The sequence below is a fragment of the Heptranchias perlo genome, unplaced genomic scaffold (assembly GCF_035084215.1).
Source record: "Heptranchias perlo isolate sHepPer1 unplaced genomic scaffold, sHepPer1.hap1 HAP1_SCAFFOLD_266, whole genome shotgun sequence".
In the NCBI taxonomy this organism is placed as follows: domain Eukaryota; kingdom Metazoa; phylum Chordata; class Chondrichthyes; order Hexanchiformes; family Hexanchidae; genus Heptranchias; species Heptranchias perlo.
In genome coordinates this window covers 102,652-127,892 of record NW_027139278.1, presented here as the reverse complement: position 1 = coordinate 127,892, position 25,241 = coordinate 102,652, and the positions used below count along the sequence as shown (strand labels likewise).

The following is a 25,241-nucleotide window of genomic DNA, read 5'->3' as shown; positions in this document are numbered from 1 at the left end:
CTCATTCATTTACAAACGATCCCTGACCGATCACCATTTCTCATTCATTTACAGACTCTCCCTGACCGATCACCATTTCTCCTTCATTCACAGACTCTCCCTGACCGATCACCATTTCTCATTCATTGACAGACTCTCCCTGACCGATCACCATTTCTCATTCATTTACAAACGATCCCTGACCGATCACCATTTCTCATTCATTTACAAACGATCCCTGACCGATCACCATTTCTCCATCATTTACAGACTCTCCCTGACCGATCACCATTTCTCATTCATTTACAGACTCTCCCTGACCGATCACCATTTCTCATTCATTTACAGACGATCCCTGACCGATCACCATTTCTCCTTCATTTACAGACTCTCACTGACCGATCACCATTTCTCATTCATTTACAGACGATCCCTGACCGATCACCATTTCTCCTTCATTCACAGACTCTCCCTGACCGATCACCATTTCTCCTTCATTCACAGACGATCCCTGACCGATCACCATTTCTCCTTCATTTACAGACTCTCCCTGACCGATCACCATTTCTCATTCATTTACAGACGATCCCTGACCGATCACCATTTCTCCTTCATTTACAGACTCTCCCTGACCGATCACCATTTCTCCTTCATTTACAGACTCTCACTGACCGATCACCATTTCTCCTTCATTTACAGACGATCCCTGACCGATCACCATTTCTCATTCATTCACAGACTCTCCCTGACCGATCACCATTTCTCATTCATTTATCGATGCAGAATGATACCAGGACTTCAAGGCTGAAGTTACGAGGAGAGATTACACAAATTCGGGTTGTATTCTCTCGAGTTTCGAAGGTTAAGGGGTGATCTGATCGAAGTTTATAAGATATTAAGGGGAACAGATAGGGTGGATAGAGAGAAACTATTTCCGCTGGTTGGGGATTCTAGGAGCAGGGGGCACAGTCTAAATATTAGAGCCAGACCTTTCAGCAGTGAGATTAGAAAACATTTCTGCACACAAAGGGTGGTGGAAGTTTGGAACTCTCTTCCGCAAACAGCAATTGATACGAGCTCAATTGCTAAATTTAAATCTGAGACAGATAGCTTTTTAGCAAACAAAGGTATGAAGGGATATGGGCCAAAGGCGGGTATATGGAGATAGATCACAGATCGGCCATGATCTTATCAAATGGCGGAGCAGGCACGAGGGGCTGAATGGTCGACTCCTGTCCCGATGCTCCGATGTTCCCTGACCGATCAACATTCCGCCTTCATTTACAGACGCTCCCTGACCGATCACCATTTCTCCTTCATTTACAGACGCTCCCTGACCGATCACAATTTCTCCTTCATTTACAGACGCTCCCTCACCGATCACCATTTCTCCTTCATTTACAGACGCTCCCTGACCGATCACCATTTCTCCTTCATTGACAGACGCTCCCTGATTCGATGAGTCACGAGGTTTGACGCTGACACTGCGCATGCCCGGAGGCCGCGGGCCGTGTGTTGAGTTTCGGGTCTGATCTAAACCGGAGCCCCCGGAGTGTAGAGAGAGAGAGGAGAATGTTCACTGTTTGATATTCGGGCCCGGGGCCGCACTCGGGGTTTGTGAAGCCCCCGCCCCCTCCCCCGGGGTTTATTAACCCGCTCCCCCCGCCCATCTCTCACCTGTTGCCGACACAATCTCGGCCTCACTCCCCGCCCGCCGCGCATGCTCAGCTCACACTGCCCGGGTGATTGACGGGAGCTCCGGACCAATAGGAAGAGCGGAGAGGGGCTGGAGGACCGAGCGGGCGGTTGGTCCTCCAACCAATGGGAGTGGGTGAGGGGCGGGACTTGCGGCACCGAGTGGGCGGGGCTGAGCCCGGATCTCCCTCATTGGCTGAAACTCTGCATCAATTTTAAACCTGATTGATGTCAAACTCGAGGGAAAAACTGGACTTTAATAAAGGACAAAGAGGAGGGAATATTGGAGGGAATAACACAGTGTAGGGATAAAATGGATTAATTCAGGACAGACAGCAGGGATTATTGGAGGAAATAACACAGTGTCGGGATAAAATGGATTAATTCAGGACAGACAGCAGGGATTATTGGAGGGAATAACACAGTGTAGGGATAAAATGGATTAATTCAGGACAGACAGCAGGGAATATTGGAGGGAATAACACAGTGTAGGGATAAAATGGATTAATTCAGGACAGACAGCAGGGAATATTGGAGGAAATAACACAGTGTAGGGATAAAATGGATTAATTCAGGACAGACAGCAGGGAATATTGGAGGGAATAACACAGTGTAGGGATAAAATGGATTAATTCAGGTCAGACAGCAGGGAATATTGGAGGGAATAACACAGTGTAGGGATAAAATGGATTAATTCAGGACAGACAGCAGGGAATATTGGAGGGAATAACACAGTGTAGGGATAAAATGGATTAATTCAGGACAGACAGCAGGGAATATTGGAGGGAATAACACAGTGTAGGGATAAAATGGATGAATTCAGGACAGACAGCAGGGAATATTGGAGGGAATAACACAGTGTAGGGATAAAATGGATTAATTCAGGACAGAGAGGAGGGATTATTGGAGGGAATAACACAGTGTGGGTATAAAATGGATTAATTCAGGACAGACAGCAGGGAATATTGGAGGGAATAACACAGTGTAGGGATAAAATGGATTAATTCAGGACAGACAGCAGGGATTATTGGAGGGAATAACACAGTGTAGGGATAAAATGGATTAATTCAGGACAGACAGCAGGGATTATTGGTGGGAATAACACAGTGTCGGGATAAAATGGATTAATTCAGGACAGACAGCAGGGAATATTGGAGGGAATAACACAGTGTAGGGATAAAATGGATTAATTCAGGACAGACAGCAGGGAATATTGGAGGAAATAACACAGTGTAGGGATAAAATGGATTAATTCAGGACAGACAGCAGGGAATATTGGAGGGAATAACACAGTGTAGGGATAAAATGGATTAATTCAGGTCAGACAGCAGGGAATATTGGAGGGAATAACACAGTGTAGGGATAAAATGGATTAATTCAGGACAGACAGCAGGGAATATTGGATGGAATAACACAGTGTAGGGATAAAATGGATTAATTCAGGACAGACAGCAGGGAATATTGGAGGGAATAACACAGTGTAGGGATCAAATGGATTAATTCAGGACAGACAGCAGGGAATATTGGAGGGAATAACACAGTGTAGGGATAAAATGGATTAATTCAGGACAGAGAGGAGGGATTATTGGAGGGAATAACACAGTGTGGGTATAAAATGGATTAATTCAGGACAGACAGCAGGGATTATTGGAGGGAATAACACAGTGTAGGGATAAAATGGATTAATTCAGGACAGACAGCAGGGATTATTGGAGGAAATAACACAGTGTAGGGATAAAATGGATTAATTCAGGACAGACAGCAGCGAATATTGGAGGGAATAACACAGTGCAGGGATAAAATGGATTAATTCAGGACAGACAGCAGGGATTATTGGAGGAAATAACACAGTGTAGGGATAAAATGGATTAATTCAGGACAGACAGCAGGGATTATTGGGGGAAATAACACAGTGTAGGGATAAAATGGATTAATTCAGGACAGACAGCAGGGAATATTGGAGGGAATAACACAGTGTAGGGATAAAATGGATTAATTCAGGACAGACAGCAGGGATTATTGGAGGAAATAACACAGTGTAGGGATAAAATGGATTAATTCAGGACAGACAGCAGGGATTATTGGAGGAAATAACACAGTGTCGGGATAAAATGGATTAATTCAGGACAGACAGCAGGGATTATTGGAGGAAATAACACAGTGTAGGGATAAAATGGATTAATTCAGGACAGACAGCAGGGAATATTGGAGGAAATAACACAGTGTAGGGATAAAATGGATTAATTCAGGACAGACAGCAGGGATTATTGGAGGAAATAACACAGTGTCGGGATAAAATGGATTAATTCAGGACAGACAGCAGGGATTATTGGAGGAAATAACACAGTGTCGGGATAAAATGGATTAATTCAGGACAGACAGCAGGGATTATTGGAGGAAATAAGCCAGTGTAGGGATAAAATGGATTAATTCAGGACAGACAGCAGGGAATATTGGAGGAAATAACACAGTGTAGGGATAAAATGGATTAATTCAGGACAGAGAACGGGGATTATTGGAGGGAATAACACAGTGTAGGGATAAAATGGATTAATTCAGGACAGACAGCAGGGATTATTGGAGGGAATAACACAGTGTAGGGATAAAATGGATTAATTCAGGACAGAGAACAGGGATTATTGGAGGGAATAACACAGTGTAGGGATAAAATGGATTAATTCAGGACAGACAGCAGGGATTATTGGAGGGAATAACACAGTGTAGGGATAAAATGGATTAATTCAGGACAGACAGCAGGGAATATTGGAGGAAATAACACAGTGTAGGGATAAAATGGATTAATTCAGGACAGACAGCAGGGATTATTGGAGGAAATAACACAGTGTAGGGATAAAATGGATTAATTCAGGACAGACAGCAGGGATTATTGGAGGAAATAACACAGTGTAGGGATAAAATGGATTAATTCAGGACAGACAGCAGGGATTATTGGAGGAAATAACACAGTGTAGGGATAAAATGGATTAATTCAGGACAGACAGCAGGGATTATTGGAGGAAATAACACAGTGTAGGGATAGAATGGATTAATTCAGGACAGACAGCAGGGAATATTGGAGGAAATAACACAGTGTAGGGATAAAATGGATTAATTCAGGACAGACAGCAGGGATTATTGGAGGGAATAACACAGTGTAGGGATAAAATGGATTAATTCAGGACAGACAGCAGGGATTATTGGAGGGAATAACACAGTGTAGGGATAAAATGGATTAATTCAGGACAGACAGCAGGGATTATTGGAGGGAATAACACAGTGTAGGGATAAAATGGATTAATTCAGGACAGACAGCAGGGATTATTGGAGGGAATAACACAGTGTAGGGATAAAATGGATTAATTCAGGACAGACAGCAGGGAATATTGGAGGAAATAACACAGTGTGGGGATAAAATTGATTAATTCAGGACAGACAGCAGGGATTATTGGAGGGAATAACACAGTGTAGGGATAAAATGGATTAATTCAGGACAGACAGCAGGGATTATTGGAGGAAATAACACAGTGTAGGGATAAAATGGATTAATTCAGGACAGACAGCAGGGATTATTGGAGGGAATAACACAGTGTAGGGATAAAATGGATTAATTCAGGACAGACAGCAGGGATTATTGGAGGAAATAACACAGTGTGGGGATAAAATGGATTAATTCAGGACAGACAGCAGGGAATATTGGAGGAAATAACACAATGTAGGGATCAAATGGATTAATTCAGGACAGACAGCAGGGATTATTGGAGGGAATAACACAGTGTAGGGATAAAATGGATGAATTCAGGACAGACAGCAGGGATTATTGGAGGAAATAACACAGTGTAGGGATAAAATGGATTAATTCAGGACAGACAGCAGGGAATATTGGAGGAAATAACACAGTGTGAGGATAAAATGGATTAATTCAGGACAGACAGCAGGGATTATTGGAGGAAATAACACAGTGTCGGGATAAAATGGATTAATTCAGGACAGACAGCAGGGATTATTGGAGGAAATAACACAGTGCAGGGATAAAATGGATTAATTCAGGACAGACAGCAGGGAATATTGGAGGAAATAACACAGTGTAGGGATAAAATGGATTAATTCAGGACAGACAGCAGGGATTATTGGAGGAAATAACACAGTGTCGGGATAAAATGGATTAATTCAGGACAGACAGCAGGGATTATTGGAGGAAATAACACAGTGTCGGGATAAAATGGATTAATTCAGGACAGACAGCAGGGATTATTGGAGGAAATAACCCAGTGTAGGGATAAAATGGATTAATTCAGGACAGACAGCAGGGATTATTGGAGGAAATAACACAGTGTAGGGATAAAATGGATTAATTCAGGACAGACAGCAGGGAATATTGGAGGAAATAACACAGTGTAGGGATAAAATGGATTAATTCAGGACAGAGAACGGGGATTATTGGAGGGAATAACACAGTGTAGGGATAAAATGGATTAATTCAGGACAGACAGCAGGGATTATTGGAGGGAATAACACAGTGTAGGGATAAAATGGATTAATTCAGGACAGAGAACAGGGATTATTGGAGGGAATAACACAGTGTAGGGATAAAATGGATTAATTCAGGACAGACAGCAGGGATTATTGGAGGGAATAACACAGTGTAGGGATAAAATGGATTAATTCAGGACAGACAGCAGGGAATATTGGAGGAAATAACACAGTGTAGGGATAAAATGGATTAATTCAGGACAGACAGCAGGGATTATTGGAGGGAATAACACAGTGTAGGGATAGAATGGATTAATTCAGGACAGACAGCAGGGAATATTGGAGGAAATAACACAGTGTAGGGATAAAATGGATTAATTCAGGACAGACAGCAGGGATTATTGGAGGGAATAACACAGTGTAGGGATAAAATGGATTAATTCAGGACAGACAGCAGGGATTATTGGAGGGAATAACACAGTGTAGGGATAAAATGGATTAATTCAGGACAGACAGCAGGGATTATTGGAGGGAATAACACAGTGTAGGGATAAAATGGATTAATTCAGGACAGACAGCAGGGATTATTGGAGGGAATAACACAGTGTAGGGATAAAATGGATCAATTCAGGACAGACAGCAGGGATTATTGGAGGAAATAACACAGTGTAGGGATAAAATGGATTCATTCAGGACAGACAGCAGGGATTATTGGAGGAAATAACACAGTGTGGGGATAAAATGGATTCATTCAGGACAGACAGCAGGGATTATTGGAGGGAATAACACAGTGTAGGGATAAAATGGATTAATTCAGGACAGACAGCAGGGATTATTGGAGGAAATAACACAGTGTGGGGATAAAATGGATTCATTCAGGACAGACAGCATGGATTATTGGAGGGAATAACACAGTGTAGGGATAAAATGGATTAATTCAGGACAGACAGCAGGGATTATTGGAGGAAATAACACAGTGTAGGGATAAAATGGATTAATTCAGGACAGACAGCAGGGATTATTGGAGGAAATAACACAGTGTAGGGAGAAAATGGATTAATTCAGGACAGACAGCAGGGATTATTGGAGGAAATAACACAGTGTAGGGATAGAATGGATTAATTCAGGACAGACAGCAGGGAATATTGGAGGAAATAACACAGTGTAGGGATAAAATGGATTAATTCAGGACAGACAGCAGGGATTATTGGAGGGAATAACACAGTGTAGGGATAAAATGGATTAATTCAGGACAGACAGCAGGGATTATTGGAGGGAATAACACAGTGTAGGGATAAAATGGATTAATTCAGGACAGACAGCAGGGATTATTGGAGGGAATAACACAGTGTAGGGATAAAATGGATTAATTCAGGACAGACAGCAGGGATTATTGGAGGGAATAACACAGTGTAGGGATAAAATGGATTAATTCAGGACAGACAGCAGGGATTATTGGAGGAAATAACACAGTGTAGGGATAAAATGGATTAATTCAGGACAGAGAGCAGGGAATATTGGAGGAAATAACACAGTGTAGGGATAAAATGGATTAATTCAGGACAGAGAGCAGGGAATATTGGAGGAAATAACACAGTGTAGGGATAAAATGGATCAATTCAGGACAGACAGCAGGGATTATTGGAGGAAATAACACAGTGTAGGGATAAAATGGATTAATTCAGGACAGACAGCAGGGAATATTGGAGGAAATAACACAGTGTGGGGATAAAATGGATTAATTCAGGACAGACAGCATGATTTATTGGAGGGAATAACACAGTGTAGGGATAAAATGGATTAATTCAGGACAGACAGCAGGGATTATTGGAGGAAATAACACAGTGTAGGGATCAAATGGATTAATTCAGGACAGACAGCAGGGATTATTGGAGGGAATAACACAGTGTAGGGATAAAATGGATTAATTCAGGACAGACAGCAGGGATTATTGGAGGGAATAACACAGTGTGGGGATAAAATGGATTAATTCAGGACAGACAGCAGGGAATATTGGAGGAAATAACACAGTGTAGGGATCAAATGGATTAATTCAGGACAGACAGCAGGGATTATTGGAGGGAATAACACAGTGTAGGGATAAAATTGATGAATTCAGGACAGACAGCAGGGATTATTGGAGGAAATAACACAGTGTAGGGATAAAATGGATTAATTCAGGACAGACAGCAGGGAATATTGGAGGAAATAACACAGTGTGGGGATAAAATGGATTAATTCAGGACAGACAGCAGGGAATATTGGAGGAAATAACACAGTGTAGGGATAAAATGGATTAATTCAGGACAGACAGCAGGGATTATTGGAGGAAATAACACAGTGTAGGGATAAAATGGATTAATTCAGGACAGACAGCAGGGATTATTGGAGGAAATAACACAGTGTAGGCATAAAATGGATTAATTCAGGACAGACAGCAGGGATTATTGGAGGAAATAACACAGTATGGGGATAGAATGGATTAATTCAGGACAGACAGCAGGGATTATTGGAGGAAATAACACAGTGTAGGGATAAAATGGATTAATTCAGGACAGACAGCAGGGATTATTGGAGGAAATAACACAGTGTAGGGATAAAATGGATTAATTCAGGACAGACAGCAGGGAATATTGGAGGAAATAACACAGTGTAGGGATAAAATGGATTAATTCAGGACAGACAGCAGGGAATATTGGAGGAAATAAAACAGTGTAGGGATAAAATGGATTAATTCAGGACAGTCAGCAGGGAATATTGGAGGAAATAACACAGTGTAGGGATAAAATGGATTAATTCCGGACAGACAGCAGGGATTATTGGTGGAAATAACAGTGTAGGGATAAAATGGATTAATTCAGGACAGACAGCAGGGAATATTGGAGGAAATAACACAGTGTAGGGATAAAATGGATTAATTCAGGACAGACAGCAGGGAATATTGGAGGGAATAACACAGTGTAGGGATGAAATGGATTAATTCAGGACAGACAGCAGGGATTATTGGAGGAAATAACACAGTGTAGGGATAAAATGGATTAATTCAGGACAGACAGCAGGGATTATTGGAGGAAATAACACAGTGCAGGGATAAAATGGATTAATTCAGGACAGACTGCAGGGATTATTGGAGGAAATAACACAGTGTAGGGATAAAATGGATTAATTCAGGACAGACAGCAGGGATTATTGGAGGAAATAACACAGTGTAGGGATAAAATGGATTAATTCAGGACAGACAGCAGGGATTATTGGAGGAAATAACACAGTGTGGGGATCAAATGGATTAATTCAGGATAGACAGCAGGGATTATTGGAGGAAATAACACAGTGCAGGGATAAAATGGATTAATTCAGGACAGACAGCAGGGATTAATGGAGGAAATAACAAAGTGCAGGGATAAAATGGATTAATTCAGGACAGACAGCAGGGAATATTGGAGGAAATAACAAAGTGCAGGGATAAAATGGATTAATTCAGGACAGACAGCAGGGATTATTGGAGGAAATAACAAAGTGCAGGGATAAAATGGATTAATTCAGGACAGACAGCAGGGATTATTGGAGGAAATAACACAGTGTGGGGATCAAATGGATTAATTCAGGACAGACAGCAGGGATTATTGGAGGAAATAACACAGTGTAGGGATAAAAAGGATTAATTCAGGACAGACAGCAGGGATTATTGGAGGAAATAACACAGTGTAGGGATAAAATGGATTAATTCAGGACAGACAGCAGGGATTATTGGAGGAAATAACACAGTGTAGGGATAAAATGGATTAATTCAGGACAGACAGCAGGGAATATTGGAGGAAATAACACAGTGTAGGGATAAAACGGATTAATTCAGGACAGACAGCAGGGATTATTGGAGGAAATAACACAGTGTAGGGATAAAATGGATTAATTCAGGACAGACAGCAGGGAATATTGGAGGAAATAACACAGTGTAGGGATAAAATGGATTAATTCAGGACAGACAGCAGGGATTATTGGAGGGAATAACACAGTGTAGGGATAAAATGGATTAATTCAGGACAGACAGCAGGGATTATTGGAGGAAATAACACAGTGTAGGGATAAAATGGATTAATTCAGGACAGACAGCAGGGATTATTGTAGGAAATAACACAGTGTAGGGATAAAATGGATTAATTCAGGACAGACAGCAGGGAATATTAGAGGGAATAACACAGTGTAGGGATGAAATGGATTAATTCAGGACAGACAGCAGGGAATATTGGAGGGAATAACACAGTGTAGGGATAAAATGGATTAATTCAGGACAGACAGCAGGGATTATTGGAGGAAATAACACAGTGTAGGGATACAATGGATTAATTCAGGACAGACAGCAGCGATTATTGGAGGAAATAACACAGTGTAGGTATAAAATGGATTAATTCAGGACAGACAGCAGGGAATATTAGAGGGAATAACACAGTGTAGGGATGAAATGGATTAATTCAGGACAGACAGCAGGGAATATTGGAGGAAATAACACAGTGTAGGGATAAAATGGATTAATTCAGGACAGACAGCAGGGAATATTGGAGGGAATAACACAGTGTAGGGATAAAATGGATTAATTCAGGACAGACAGCAGGGAATATTGGAGGAAATAACACAGTGTAGGGATAAAATGGATTAATTCAGGACAGACAGCAGAGATTATTGGAGGAAATAACACAGTGTAGGTATAAAATGGATTAATTCAGGACAGACACAGGGATTATTGGAGGAAATAACACAGTGTGGGGATAAAATGGATTAATTCAGGACAGACAGCAGGGATTATTGGAGGAAATAACACAGTGTGGGGATAAAATGGATTAACTCAGGACAGACAGCAGGGAATATTGGAGGGAATAACACAGTGTAGGGATAAAATGGATTAATTCAGGACAGACAGCCGGGATTATTGGAGGAAATAACACAGTGTAGGGATAAAATGGATTAATTCAGGACAGACAGCAGGGATTATTGGGGGAAATAACACAGTGTAGGGATAAAATGGATTAATTGAGGACAGACAGCAGGGATTATTGGAGGAAATAACACAATGTAGGGATAAAATGGATTAATTCAGGACAGACAGCAGGGATAATTTGAGGAAATGACACAATGTAGGGATAAAATGGATTAATTCAGGGCAGACAGCAGGGAATATTGGAGGAAATAACACAGTGTAGGGATAAAATGGATTAATTCAGGACAGACAGCAGGGAATATTGGAGGGAATAACACAGTGTAGGGATAAAATGGATTAATTCAGGACAGACAGCAGGGATTATTGGAGGAAATAACACAGTGTAGGGATAAAATGGATAATTCAGGACAGACAGCAGGTAATATTGGAGGAAATAACACAGTGTAGGGATAAAATGGATTAATTCAGGACAGACAGCAGGGATTATTGGGGGAAATAACACAGTGTAGGGATAAAATGGATTAATTGAGGACAGACAGCAGGGATTATTGGAGGAAATAACACAATGTAGGGATTAAATGGATTAATTCAGGACAGACAGCAGGGATAATTTGAGGAAATGACACAATGTAGGGATAAAATGGATTAATTCAGGACAGACAGCAGGGATTATTGGAGGAAATAACATGGTGTAGGGATAAAATGGATTAATTCAGGACAGACAGCAGGGATTATTGGAGGAAATAACACAGTGTAGGGATAAAATGGATTAATTCAGGACAGACAGCAGGGATTATTGGAGGAAATAACACAGTGTAGGGATAAAACGGATTAATTCAGGACAGACAGCAGGCATTATTGGAGGAAATAACACAGTGTAGGGATAAAATGCAATGGATGTTGTGAAGATGGATTGTTAAAAAGTGTTTGATAAGATGCCGGACCGGAGGCTTGTTGATCAGATTAAAACTCATGGTATTGCAGGGAGTGGGTCAGTGTGGATGGGAAGATTGATAAAGTGCAGAGTATTGGTTAATGGATGTTTTTCAGACTGTGGGGATGTAAACAGTGGTGTCCCCCAGGGGCAGTGTTGGGACCATTGCTCTTGTCAACATTGAGCAATGACCTGGGCTTGGGTACAAGGGCATAAGATCAACATTTCCTGACAACACCAAGATCGGGAGCATTAAGAACTGTGAAGAGGAATGTTAGCAACTTCAGTGTGACAGCGGATCATTAGGAACAGGAGTAGGCCATTCAGCCCCTCGATCCTGTTCCACCATTCAGTGAGATTGGTGTCAGTGAGTATGGGGTTGGTTTATATCAGAGTGGAGGAGATTGGTGTCAGTGACTGTGGGGTTGGTTTATCTCAGACAGGAAGAGATTGGTGTCAGTGACTGTGGGATTGGTTTATATCAGACAGGAGGAGATTGGTGTCAGTGAATGTGGGATTGGTTTATATCAGACAGGAGGAGATTGGTGTCAGTGAATGTGGGATTGGTTTATATCAGACAGGAGGAGATTGGTGTCAGTGAATGTGGGATTGGTTTATATCAGACAGGAGGAGATTGGTGTCAGTGACTGTGGGATTGGTTTATATCAGACAGGAGGAGATTGGTGTCAGTGAGTGTGGGATTGGTTTATATCAGACAGGAGGAGATTGGTGTCAGTGACTGGGTTCAGGATTTGGATTTCGCCATTTAGCCCCTTAATCCTGCTCCGCCATACAATTGGATCAGGACTAATCTGTACCACAACTCCATTTCCTCGCCTTTGCTCCATATCATCTTCAGTAGCTTCATCAATGACCTTCCCTCCATCATAAGGTCAGAAATGGGGATGTTCGCTGATGATTGCACAGTGTTCAGTTCCATTCGCAACCCTTCAGATAATGAAGCAGTCCGTGCCCGCATGCAGCAAGACCTGGACAACATCCAGCCTTGGACTGATAAGTGGCAAGTAACATTCGGGCCAGACAAGTGCCAGGCAATGACCATCTCCAACAAGAGAGAGTCTAACCACCTCCCCTTGACATTCAACGGCATTACCATCGCCGAATCCCCCACCATCAACATCCTGGGGGTCACCATTGACCAGAAACTTAACTGGATCAGCCATATAAATACTGTGGCTCCAAGAGCAGGTCAGAGGCTGGGTATTCTGTGGCTAGTGACTCACCTCCTGACTCCCCAAAGCCTTTCCACATCGACAAGGCACAAGTCAGGAGTGTGATGGAATACTCTCCACTTGCCTGGATGAGTGCAGCTCCAACAACGCTCAAGAAGCTCGACACCATCCAGGACAAAGCAGCCCGATTGATTGGTACCCCATCCACCACCTTAAACATTCACTCCCTTCACCACCGGTGCACCGTGGCTGCAGTGTGTACCATCCACAGGATGCACTGCAGCAACTCACCAAGGCTTCTTCGACAACATATCCCAAACTCGTGATCTCTACCATCTAGAAGGACAAGATGAGCAGGCATATGGGAACAACACCACCTCTCCAATTCACACACCATCCCGACTTGGAAATATATCGCCGTTCCTTCATCGTCGCTGGGTCAAAATCCTGGAACTCCCTTCCTAACAGCACTGTGGGAGAACTGTCACCACACGGACTGCAGCGGTTCAATAAGGCGGCTCACCACCACCTTCTCAAGGGCAATTACAGATGGGCAATAAATGCTGGTCTCGCCAGTGATGCCCACATCCCATGAACGAATAAAAAAAAATCCCTTGCAACCCTCACACAACACAAACCTTTCGATCTCAACAATGAAAATTTCAGTCGAGCCCCAGCATCCACAGCCTTCCAGGGAAGTGAGTTTGTAATTTCCACAACACTTTGTGTCAAAAATTGCTACCTTATTTTGCTCATAAATGACCCAGCTCTAATTTTAATATTATCAAGAAGGTGGCAGATGGAGTATAATGTGGGGAAATGTGAAATTATTCACTTTGGTAGGAAGAATAGAAAAGCAGAATATTATTTAAAAGATGAGAGATTAAGAATTATTGGTGTTCAGAGGGATTTGGATGTCCTTGTACACGGATCACATAAAGTTAACATGCAGATCCAGCAAGCAATTAGGAAAGCAAATAGTACGTTGGCCTTTATTGCAAGGGGTTTGGAGAATAAGAGTAAGGAAGTCTTGCTGCAATTATATCGGGCTTTGGTGAGACCACACCTGGAGTACTATGTACAGTTTTGGTCTCCTCACCTGAGGAAGGATATCCTTGATTAGAGGGGGTGCAATGAAGGTTCACTAGATTGATTCCTGGGATGAGAGGTTTGTTGCATGTGGAGAGATTGGGCTGAATGGCCCTATATTGCCTGAAGTTTAGAAGAATGAGAGGTGATCTCGTTGAAACGTCAAAAAATCTTCGAGGGCTTGATAGGGAAGAGGCTGTTTCCCCTTGCTGGAGAGTCGAGAACCAGGGGGCATAGTCTCAGGATAAGGGATCGGCCATTTAGGACTGAAATTAGGAAACATTTCTTCACTCAGAGGGTGGTGAATCTTTGGAATTCTCTACCCCAGAGGGCTGTGGATGCTCAGTCATTGATTATTTTCAAGAATGAGATTGAGACATTTTTGGACACCAAGAAATCGGGCAGGAAAGTGGAGTTAAGGTCGAAGATCAGCCATGTTCTTACTGAATGGCAGAGCAGCCTCGAGGGGCCATATGGCCCACTCCTGCTCCGATTTCTTATTCCCTCTTGTTCTGAATTCCCCCCCCCCCCACAAGAAGAAATCATTTCTCTGTATCTGCCTTATTGAATCCCTTTATTATTTTAAACACCTCGATGAGGTCACATCCCAATGTTCTGAACTCATGGGAATAAAAACCAAGTTTATGCCACCCGTCCTCATAATTTAACCCTTTTAACCCCGGCATCATTCTGGTGAATCTGCACTGTACCTTTTCTAAGGCCGATTTATCTCTCCCTCGGTTCGGTGCCCAGTTCTCCAGGTGGGGTCTGACCAAGGTTCATTACAACTGATGTGGAGATGCCGGTGATGGACTGGGGTTGACAATTGTAAACAATTTTACAACACCAAGTTATAGTCCAGCAATTTTATTTTAAATTCACAAGCTTTCGGAGATTTTCTCCTTCCTCAGGCAAACATTTGCCTGAGGAAGGAGAAAATCTCCGAAAGCTTGTGAATTTAAAATAAAATTGCGGGACTATAACTTGGTGTTGTAAAATTGTTTACAAATTACAACTGAAGCATCACTTCTGTATTCCAACCCCACTCGAGATAAAGGTCAACATTCAATTAGACTTGTTGATTATTGTCAAGATTTGTAAGGAATTTGCAAAGGATTCGAGGGGATCTTAGAGTTGGGATTTTTCTTTATTCTGTCCACTCAAGGAGTTTGATAACAGACTTACTCCTTTGAATTTAGTGCTGGATTATTGGGCCGTGATGTGTTTACTTGTTTGTATTTTGTTAAATACATTTGCTGAGTGTATTTAAATTGAAGACGAGATTCCCAGGCCTGATGCTCTATTCACACATCGAAGGTGAGAGAGATGCTGTGGGACACACGATAAGTCCAGCAGCTGAAAGTGATTCACAGACTGGGTTTTGTGTTTAGTGATCCCGGGTACATTACTGATACCTTCCCTGGATCCCAAGGCTGGGAGAGGCACTCGGGAAGGACCGGGGAGCTGGGACTTGGCCATGAGAGTAATTGAAGGTATGAGAACTGAAATAATCTACAGTGAGAAAGGAGAAAAGGCATATTAATCGGTAATGAGGACATCAATTAGTCTCTTATCTTGAATTCATCAAGTAATTGACCCATTCTGTTTGAAATAAAGTTGATTTATTTGACATCGATCCAGAATATTGAATTTCAGCCCAGTTATAGCGGTTATTAACATCAGCAGAAACAAATCCCAACTTCCAGAATGAGGTTCTGCTGCTGAAACCCTCATCCGTGCCTTTGTTTACCTCCAGACTCGACTATTCCAATGCTCTCCAGGCCCGGCCTTCCACTTTACACCCTCCGTAAACTTGAACCCACAATCTCCAGATCAATAATCAGTCCCATTATTCATTGTGTCACTGGCCCAGGCTGTGGAGAACACGGAGCAGCTCCCACTCCCACAGCACTGCGGTATGAGCAGGTACCGAGTCAGCCTCAGTCATGAGCACTGGAATCCACGAGTCCGGGTGTGTCAAAGGTGCACGGTGAACAATCTCCAAAGTGAAACATTTTTGCCGCTTCCCTTCGATACCTCAGCTGGTCGAGCGACAAGACTGTCGTGGAAAATAAGACAAAGTCATCCTTCCGTCATTTGTTCAATTCCTGCTCGAAGGAGAACGTGTGATTTTGCAATAAGCAGCAATTAGTTCAAGGTCGCTCTCTGAACTTTACAGGCACCTCACAGATTAACATGTTGCCATGAAGGCACAGGACGTCTCTTTTCCTTTCTCAAACCTGAAAACTTTCTGTGTCTGCCCAAACAAGGCTGCTCTGCCTCTGCTCACCAGCAGGGAGTGCTTTTGAGCAGCAATACTTCAAAACACTCAGCTCTCGCTTTCAGGCAAAAGAAGTCTTCGATCAGCACCGGACTCCACGAGTCTGAACGTGTCAACAGGCGCACGGTGAACAATCACCAAAGACAACACTGTTTATCACTTCCCTTCGATAGCTCAGCTGGTAGAGCGGAGGACTGTAGTGAATAAAACAAAATAAAGTCATCCTTAGGTCGCTGGTTCAATTCCGGCTCGAAGGAGTGAGTGTGATTTTGGAATAAGCAGCAATTACCTCGAGGTCACTCTCTGAACTTCACAGGCAGCTCACAGATTAACATGTTGTCACTCATTCACAGGACGCCTCTTTTCCTTTCCAAAACCTGAAAGCTTTCTGTGTCTGCCCGAGCACGGCTGTTTCACTCGAGCATTTCCCTCTGCTCACCAGCAGGGAGTGCCTTTGAGCAGCAACACTTCAAATCGCCTTCAATTTCAGGCAAAATGGTCTTCGATCAGTCAGTCAGTCAGGGCTCTCGCTGCTCCTCGAGCTCGGGCGGCTGTTGCTTTCCGGTGACCTCGTCTTCCTTCCGCAGGCTCGGGCTCTTCTCAGCATCGCTCATGATTGCTGTGGCTTCCCGTTCTGCTGTTCCTCACTTGCTGATGCTCGACACCGCCGATTGGAGCAAAGTATTTAATATATTCAGGGAGTGGCAACCCAAGGCAAGATTTCTCTGCTGGTCTTGGAGCAGCTTGAAGGCGAGTGTGAGGCAGGAACTGTGAGGGGCGATTTACAAACAGCAAACGAGGAATTAGCTCAACTGGTGGAGCGCTCACTTGGCCTGTGAGAGGTAGCGGGATCGTTGATTATATTCTCCACTCACCGTTTGTCTTGGTGCCATTATACAGAAACAAGAGTGTTGTCAGTGAGTCCATTGCCCATGGACTTCCTAAACTTCACTGTGTGTTTGGGTACAGAGAGATCAAGGGGCAGCAAATCTTTTGATGTGCTGCAGTAAACAAAAGTTCTTGATTTTGCGATGCAGCAAAGATGGAAAGATGAGGTGAGAGATGGAAAAAAAGCTTCGTAATCCTTGATGCCTTCTCTGAAGATTGAATTCAGGACCTTCAGATTATGACACTGATGCACTGCTTGCTGCACTGAGAAGGCACTTACCAGGTATGGAGCCAGGCAGCACCACCAAGTAGGACAGCTTGCAAGGTATTGAAGGCCATAAAATTTTGCATGAAAAAATCCAAGCCAGGTCGGAATCGAACCTAATGCGTTATCCATTGCACCACTGGCCCAGATTATAACGAATTAGTAGCAGTGGGAGGCAGTGGGCATGGCGGAGGTACAAAATAAATACATTGCATCTGTCTTTCCCAAGGAAGAAGATGCTGCCAGAGTGTCAGTAAAGGAAGATGTTGTCGAGATACTGGATTGGCTAAAAAATTATAAAGAGGAGGTACTGGAAAGGCTGGCTGTACTTAAAGTAGATCCGTCATCTGGTCCGGATGGGATGCATCCTCGGTTGCTGAGGGAAGTACCGACCAGGTGACTTATCTATTTTAAGTACATTTAGCCTTTCTAGTACCTCTTCTTTCTCATTTTTTAGCCCATCCAGTATCTTAACTATATCTTCCTTTACCGAGAATCTGGCAGCATCTTCTTCCTTGGTAAAGAACAATGCGAAGTACTCATTTAGGACCTCAGGCCATGCCCACTGCCTCCATGAGTAGATCTCCTTTATGGTCCCTAATCGTCCCCACCCCTCCTCTGACTACCCGTTTACTGTTAACATGTCTGTAGAAGACTTTTTGATTCGCTTTTATGTTTCCCGCTTCATCTTACTCTCTATCTCTCTTATTATCCAGGGAGCTCTGGCTTTAGTGAGAAATGCTTTAACAGCCGGCACCCTGTAAAACAGAGCTCCAAGTATCGGTTTAAATAAAGTCCTGAACTGACAGAGCGGCGGGCAGATGAGGATTGAATTAAATCCCAATTCACTGAATCTAAACAAGGTTTAAATAAATGAACCTGTCAGGAGTGGGATTCCTGAGCTTGTGTTGCCCTACCTTTCTACCTCGTTGGAATGTACCTTCTCTGTACCCGAATCATCTTTTTAAATGCCGCCCACTGCCCAATTATAGTTTTGCCTGACAATCTTTAATTCCAATTTACCGGGGCCAGATCTGTTCTCATCACACTGAAATTGACCCTCCTCCAATTGAGTACTTTTACTTTAGAGTGGACAGAGTCCATTTCCATAGCTATTCTAATCCTAATGATACTGATCGCTGCTCCCGAAATGCTCCCCCACTGACACTTGCTCCACTTGGCCCGCCTCATTCCCTTGAACCAAGTCCAGCAATGCCTCCTTCCTCAGTGGGCCAGAAACGTACTGGTCGAGAAAGTTATCCTGAACACATTTCAAAAATTCTTCCCCTACTTTGCGCCTTATATTATTGTTATTCCAGTCTATATTAGGATAGTTTAAATCACCTGTTATCACAACTCTATGGCTTTTGCAACTCTGTTATTTCCCTGCAAATTTGCTCCTCTATATCCGTCCCACCAGCTGGTGGCCTATAGAATACACCAAGTAGTGTAATCGGACCTCGATTGTTCCTCAACTCGAACTCAGTACCCAGGAGAAATCCCCTCGTTCCTGGGAACTTTGTATTAAACAGATGTTAGCAGCAAAAAGTGTTCGTGGTGGGACTGAGAAATGCTTTAACAGCCGGCACCCTGTGAAACAGAGCTCCAAGTGTCGGTTTAAATAAAGTCCTGAACTGACAGAGCGGCGGGCAGATGAGGATTGAATTAAATCCCAATTCACTGAATCTAAACAAGGTTTAAATAAATGAACCTGTCAGGAGTGGGATTCCTGAGCTTGTGTGTGAGCTGAAACTGGATCGGTCCCGTTCTGTGAAGACTGAATGGCAGGCGGCTCCCAGACAGGGCTCAGGCCGGGACTGGCAGCTCTCCGCTGGTAACGGCTGGATTGGAGAGCGGGGCTCCTGCGCTGTTGCTGCTGCTGCTTCCGCCTCTTCGAGTCCCTGTGGCGGTCGGTACCGATCTCCCTCCTATGGATCCGGCTCCAGGTGGGCGCTGTGGACCTCGTGGCGCAACGGTAGCGTGTCTGACTCCAGATCAGAAGGATGCGTGTTCGAATCACGTCGGGGTCATTGCATTTTCGCAACGTTTCAGTGTCACTCTGTTTTATCGCGGGGCAGTCTTTCAGGGATGGTCTGTTCACTGTGTGTAAAATAATATTTATCACAGAATGAACACACCACAGAAGGAGGCCATTCAACCCATCAATCCCTTACCTGACTTTTGTAAGACCAATCCCATTGGTCCCATTCCCCGTCCCTTTCCCCGTGGCCCTGCATTTCCCCTTCAAGTATTTATCAAATTCCTTTTTAAAAGCCACGATTGAATCTGCTTCCACCGCCCTTTCAGGCAGCGTATTCCAGATCAAAACCATTCGCAGCGTAAAAAAGATTTTCCTCATGTCGCCTTTGGTTCTTTTGCAATCACCTCAAATCTGTGTCCTCTGGTTCTCGACACTTCCGCCAATGGGAACAGCTTCTCTTTATTAACTTTATCGAAACCCTTCATGACTTTGAACACTTCTATCAAATCTCCTCTGAACCTTCTCTGCTCGAAGGAGAACAACCCCAGCACGGGGTAAATGCGCTCAATTAGCTCCAATTTATTTATTTGGGCATTAAACAAAATGTGAAAGACTGGCGAGGCGTTGTGTGAACGGAGCTCACTGCTTTAAGACAATAAATCCAATCACTGCGTGGGCGCTGGGTTCAAATCTCACGACTGATAGAATTTCTGGCAATGTTCATTTTGACCTGTTCGCAGAAAACCCGATTGTCGTGCGATGGAGCAGAGGATGTGAAAGGAGCTGAAAGTGGAAGTGCAGATATTAGTTTCATCACAGTGACTGGACACGTTTCCACAGGTTCGGGCCTCTCACCTTAAGATTCTTTCCAGCAGAGTGGGACAGGTGATCAGAGTGACCGGGCTCCAGCGGCGCAATCGGTCAGTGCGCGGTCCTTATCTGACAGGACAGGGTCGGGAAATACCGAGATTGTTAATTCGAGTCTCACGGAGATCAAACAATCCTTTTGCTTGTGAACATTTCGACCGGAGTTGAAGGTACAATTAGTTTGTTCCAAAATGCATCTTATTTGAATTGCCATGTGGTTCCTCCGGACTGCGCTGTTGCAATCGCAGATGAGATGTTCAGTATTACTTGTTTACAGGAGGGACGCCGCGGTTTTGGAGACACAAACTATGATTTTGATCCATCCACAAATCGTGGGATTTAACTGGAGCTTTAAACCAGCGCCTTCGACCGCTCAGCCAGGACACTTTCCATCCTACACTTCAGGAGCTAGTTTTACAGGAATAGAATTACTACAAGCAAGAATTCTACCCCTCAAGCACCAATGCTCACACGGCAGCAGGATGCATGTGTCCAGTGAGAAACCTGTCTGAAGGAACATTCAGTCTGACAGAGCCGGAAGTCCAGCAGATTGACTTTCGGTCTGAGCAGATGATGAGTCTCCTCCTTGAGAGAGTTTCGCCAATCCAGCTCAGAGTGGATTAAGAATCATAAATCCGGGTGTGACTGGAGCCATTTGTGCAAGATGAAGTGCAGGGGGCAGTTTCACATCCTTGACGGACATCAATGATCCGGTTGCGGATTTGCTGCAAAGTTTCACTTCCCAGCTCCCGATCCGTGAACTAAAATCCAACTCTGGCGGGACTCGAACCCACAACCTTTGAATATCTCCACCAATCATTAAGTAGAAGTCCAACACGCTGTCCATTGCGCCACAGAGTCAGTTATACGATGTGAGGGAGAGCGGGATCCTGTGCTGTGGTTGAGGCGGTCAGGCTGCTCCTGTTCCCGCCTCTCACATTCCGAGAGCCGGGGCGGCAGTCTGCACCGATCGCCCTCCAATGGATCCGGCTCCAGCCGCTTGTTGTGGGCCTGGTGCAAGAACAGTCGCGTCTGACTCCACATCAGAAGGCTGCGTGTTTTGAACCAGGTTGAAATCACAGCATTTTCACTGTGTCTCAGGGCCCTGCCGACTGATTTTAGATCGGGACAGTGTTTTAGCGATGGGATGTTCAGTGTTTGTGCAACAATATCAAAATTAAATTTGACACATTAATGAGCTTTTTTTCTGTTACTTTCTATTTACACCCTCTCCAGTTTTATGTAGAGACAGTTCACAATGTTTAAGGGATGTGGTGTGCAGTGTTTGTGGAATCAGTGTAATTAAATTTGATACTTTCATCTGTTCCTTCTCCAACCCAGACCCTTATCATTAGATTTGTAGTTTCACCCTGTTTAAAATAGGTTACTCAGTGATAGAAATAAATCAGTAACAACCCCGAAACCTCAGCGGGTATATTTGTTCCAATACTTTGTGATGGTCTCGATTTCCATTCAAATTTTCAATCAGCAATTCCCAACGGGTGTTTTGGGTTTGACAAACTAATTTAAGTTCTTGACTGGTTCCTGGAAATGATCCAGTGGGGATTTCCTTACCCGTACAGATATAGAAATAAATACATTCCATCATTTCACAAATGTCAGTTGTGTCAATAAATATATCGCGATATCCAACATGGAAAAGCAACTCTTCATGTTCATAAAAAAACTTCCACATTTTATTGTATTAATCCACTTACGTTTCAATGTAGAACATATATTCAGAGCATCCCTCTAAACTTAAAGAATGGTAAAACAATTGCAGATTTTACAAACGAATAACACGCTATCGTATAAGTAAGATTAATCCCTACTTTGTGAAAGTTGTATTCTAATTGTCTTTATGATGTTACGAAAAATATTTCTAGATGTACGTCCCTAAAAACCAAAGGATTTTTCAAAAACTATTTGGGGCGATATGATCAGTTCCCCTTCTCCTTTCTTTAATTGTTACCTTTTGTTAATTGTTCATCTTGATCCGTTTGCTTCATTTTTTCCTCAGTCATTTATGGTGAATTTTCTATCTGTTAACGTTCTTAAATATTTGATTTGTTTGTTCCCTACATCTTGAATTGTGAATTGTTGATCTCCATGTAAAAGTCTGAAACAGAAATGTGTTTATATTCAGGCGTGACTCTGAAGTGTGAGACCGAGAGGTGATGCCGGATGTGTGACCGAGAGAACAACTGCTGGAGGCGGAACTGTCCGTAACCCAACATACCCCCTGTGGCATTGCTCATAGTCGGTCGGATGACAATGTTTTATATTGACTGAACGGCTATGTATACAACACACAACGGATTTACTGCTGCTTTAACTCCACAAAGTATAATCACCATAAATGCCCAAAGTCTCAGATCAGTTAGAATTGAATTACTGTTGGTGAGGGGAGTTTGTACATTGGAAGGAGTTTATCCATTTTCAGCTCCAGGTAAACCTGCAAACCTCCCTCACCTGTAGGTTACGTCACCATGAGGTGTCGACCTTTCTTTGCGCTTCTGGACTTCTGAAGTGTGATTGAACCTGACCAAAAGTGTCCTATAATTAGTGAGGAAGGAAGGTATCAGTGTAAATGGGAGATATAAACGTGGATGTTTCACTGGGTACCATGGGAACCAGATACACTGCTCATTCCAGTTATTGGTCCAGCAGGAAACAGAAATCATTCTCTTCAACTGTACTCGCCCGATGGAAAAGGAAACAGTTCTTTGTTTTAGCTTCTTCTGTTGGTTTACGTTCACTCACCGAGAAAGTGAGAGAGAGAGAGACTGAGAGATTGGATTGGCTTTTTCACTTTATAATCCATTATACTTTGTACTTATTGTTAGAGACGGTTCCATCCCAACAATCCTGTGCCTGACCTTCTCATTGATACTAAGATGTGTTCAAAATGAGTTTCAACCAATTTTACAAAAGCTGAACAGCGAAAACTGCTCCGAAACGAGCTTCGCTCAGCAACTCTTCATGGTGATTCGGTTGCTGGTTGTAAGTAAAGAAGTTTGTACAATCAGCCCTCTGGAGCAATATCCTCAAAAGGTGTTTCGGACACATTGTGAGAGGTCCGCCTGTACAATGCAGGAACACTTACATACTGCAGATCTGGAATCCTTTCCTTGTTGGCTCCGCAACTAATACAAATACCGCTCTGTGTTATTTTGTTGCTTAATTCACAAATTGGGTAAATATCACAAAAGGCCCCGACCAAACGGGCACTTTGAGCAGCTCAGCCACGGAGCCAAATCAAACTGCAACTTCACCACCTCCTCTCACTGATACCTGTCAGATACCCGCCACTGTCTGGTGGAGTTTGAGGCCGTTTGGTACATTTCTATATCTCTTGTCTATTTCGCTGTGTTCACCGACACTGTCTGCATCTCTCGCTGTGTTTATCTCTCTGTGTCAATCTTTGGGTTGATTCTGAATGAAAAATGAAATAAAACACATTAGTCATCGGCTGGGCCAGTGGCGCAATGGATAACGCGTCTGACCACGGATCAGAAGATTGTAGGTTCGACTCCTACCTGGCTCGAATTTATGCAATTTTCCCTCTGACACTGGGGAACTGAGAATCAAATTTCATAATAAAATATTGTTTGTGGTGAATCAGCGACGAAAACATTCCATTTTCAATTATTTCGGTTCAGTTATGTTTTGAATGAAACTGTGACCACAATGTGTTTCGAACACGCCGCCTTTTAAGTTGATGTCCGGCTCGCTAACATTACAGCACGAGGTGTGGGCACCGCACTGATAACCTTCAGGTGTATCCGGGCCTTTCAGACACTTCGTGTGACACAAGAGCTTTCCAATCCCCGCCAGCTCCTGGACACCGAGACTTCCGTTCGAAGCAGCATTCACCACCAGGACCGCTCTTCCGCTCCCTTTGCCGGTCTGCATAAAATCCGATGCTAAAATTACAAAGTAGGACGGACAGTATCTGGAAAACAGTTCAACTTTCAGTGTTCAGACTTTGGTGAGAGCTGTGAACAGGACTTTGAGTAAATATAAATTGGGTGTGGATTAGGAGTTCGCTGTTCTGTTATAAACTGTGGGTGTGTATATATGAGTGAGATATTTCTCTGAACTGTGGGTGTGTATATATGAGTGTGATGTTTATATATGAACTGTGGGTGTGTATATATGAGTGCGATGTTTATATCTGAACTGTGGGTGTGTATATATGAGTGTGATGTTTATATATGAACTGTGGGTGAGTATATATGAGTGCGATGTTTATTCATGAAGTGCGGATTGACCGGGAGGGGTAATTCCTCCTGGGGTTATATTTTCTTCCAACATAATGACACAAAGTTCAACTTGCAGTGGGACGGTAATCGCTCAGTTGGGAGGGCGTTAGAATAAAGATCTAAAGATCTCGGGTTTCACAAGTTTGAGTTATTTTGTTTCTGCCTCGTTGAATCCCAGAATCATTGAATGGTGACAGCACGGAGGGAGACCGTTCGGCACGTCGAGTCCGTGCTGGCACTCTGCAAGAGCAATCCAGCTTGTCACACCCTGCCTACAGCACTCACTTAGGCAATGAGTTCCAGATCTTAACCACTCGCTGTGCAAAAGCGTTTTTCCTCATGTTGACTTTGATTCTTTTGCAATCTCCATAAATCTTTGTCCTCTGGTTCTTGACCCTTCC

The 25,241-nt window shown here is 43.3% G+C and overlaps 4 non-coding genes across 4 annotated transcripts; 3 read left to right on the top strand and 1 right to left on the bottom strand.

The window, feature by feature from the left end:
• The first annotated feature begins 16,737 nt into the window (after nt 1-16,737).
• Nucleotides 16,738-16,831, top strand: trnay-gua (transfer RNA tyrosine (anticodon GUA)). Its single transcript has 2 exons — nt 16,738-16,774; nt 16,796-16,831. It is a non-coding gene; the product is annotated as a tRNA-Tyr (tRNA).
• A 2,854-nt stretch (nt 16,832-19,685) lies between these two features.
• Nucleotides 19,686-19,757, top strand: trnaw-cca (transfer RNA tryptophan (anticodon CCA)). The gene has a single exon. It is a non-coding gene; the product is annotated as a tRNA-Trp (tRNA).
• A 1,587-nt stretch (nt 19,758-21,344) lies between these two features.
• trnar-ucu (transfer RNA arginine (anticodon UCU)) lies at nt 21,345-21,436 on the bottom strand. Its single transcript is given in 2 exon segments — nt 21,345-21,380; nt 21,400-21,436. It is a non-coding gene; the product is annotated as a tRNA-Arg (tRNA).
• Nucleotides 21,437-24,049: 2,613 nt separating this feature from the next.
• Nucleotides 24,050-24,122, top strand: trnar-acg (transfer RNA arginine (anticodon ACG)). Its single transcript has one exon. It is a non-coding gene; the product is annotated as a tRNA-Arg (tRNA).
• Nucleotides 24,123-25,241: the final 1,119 nt, after the last annotated feature.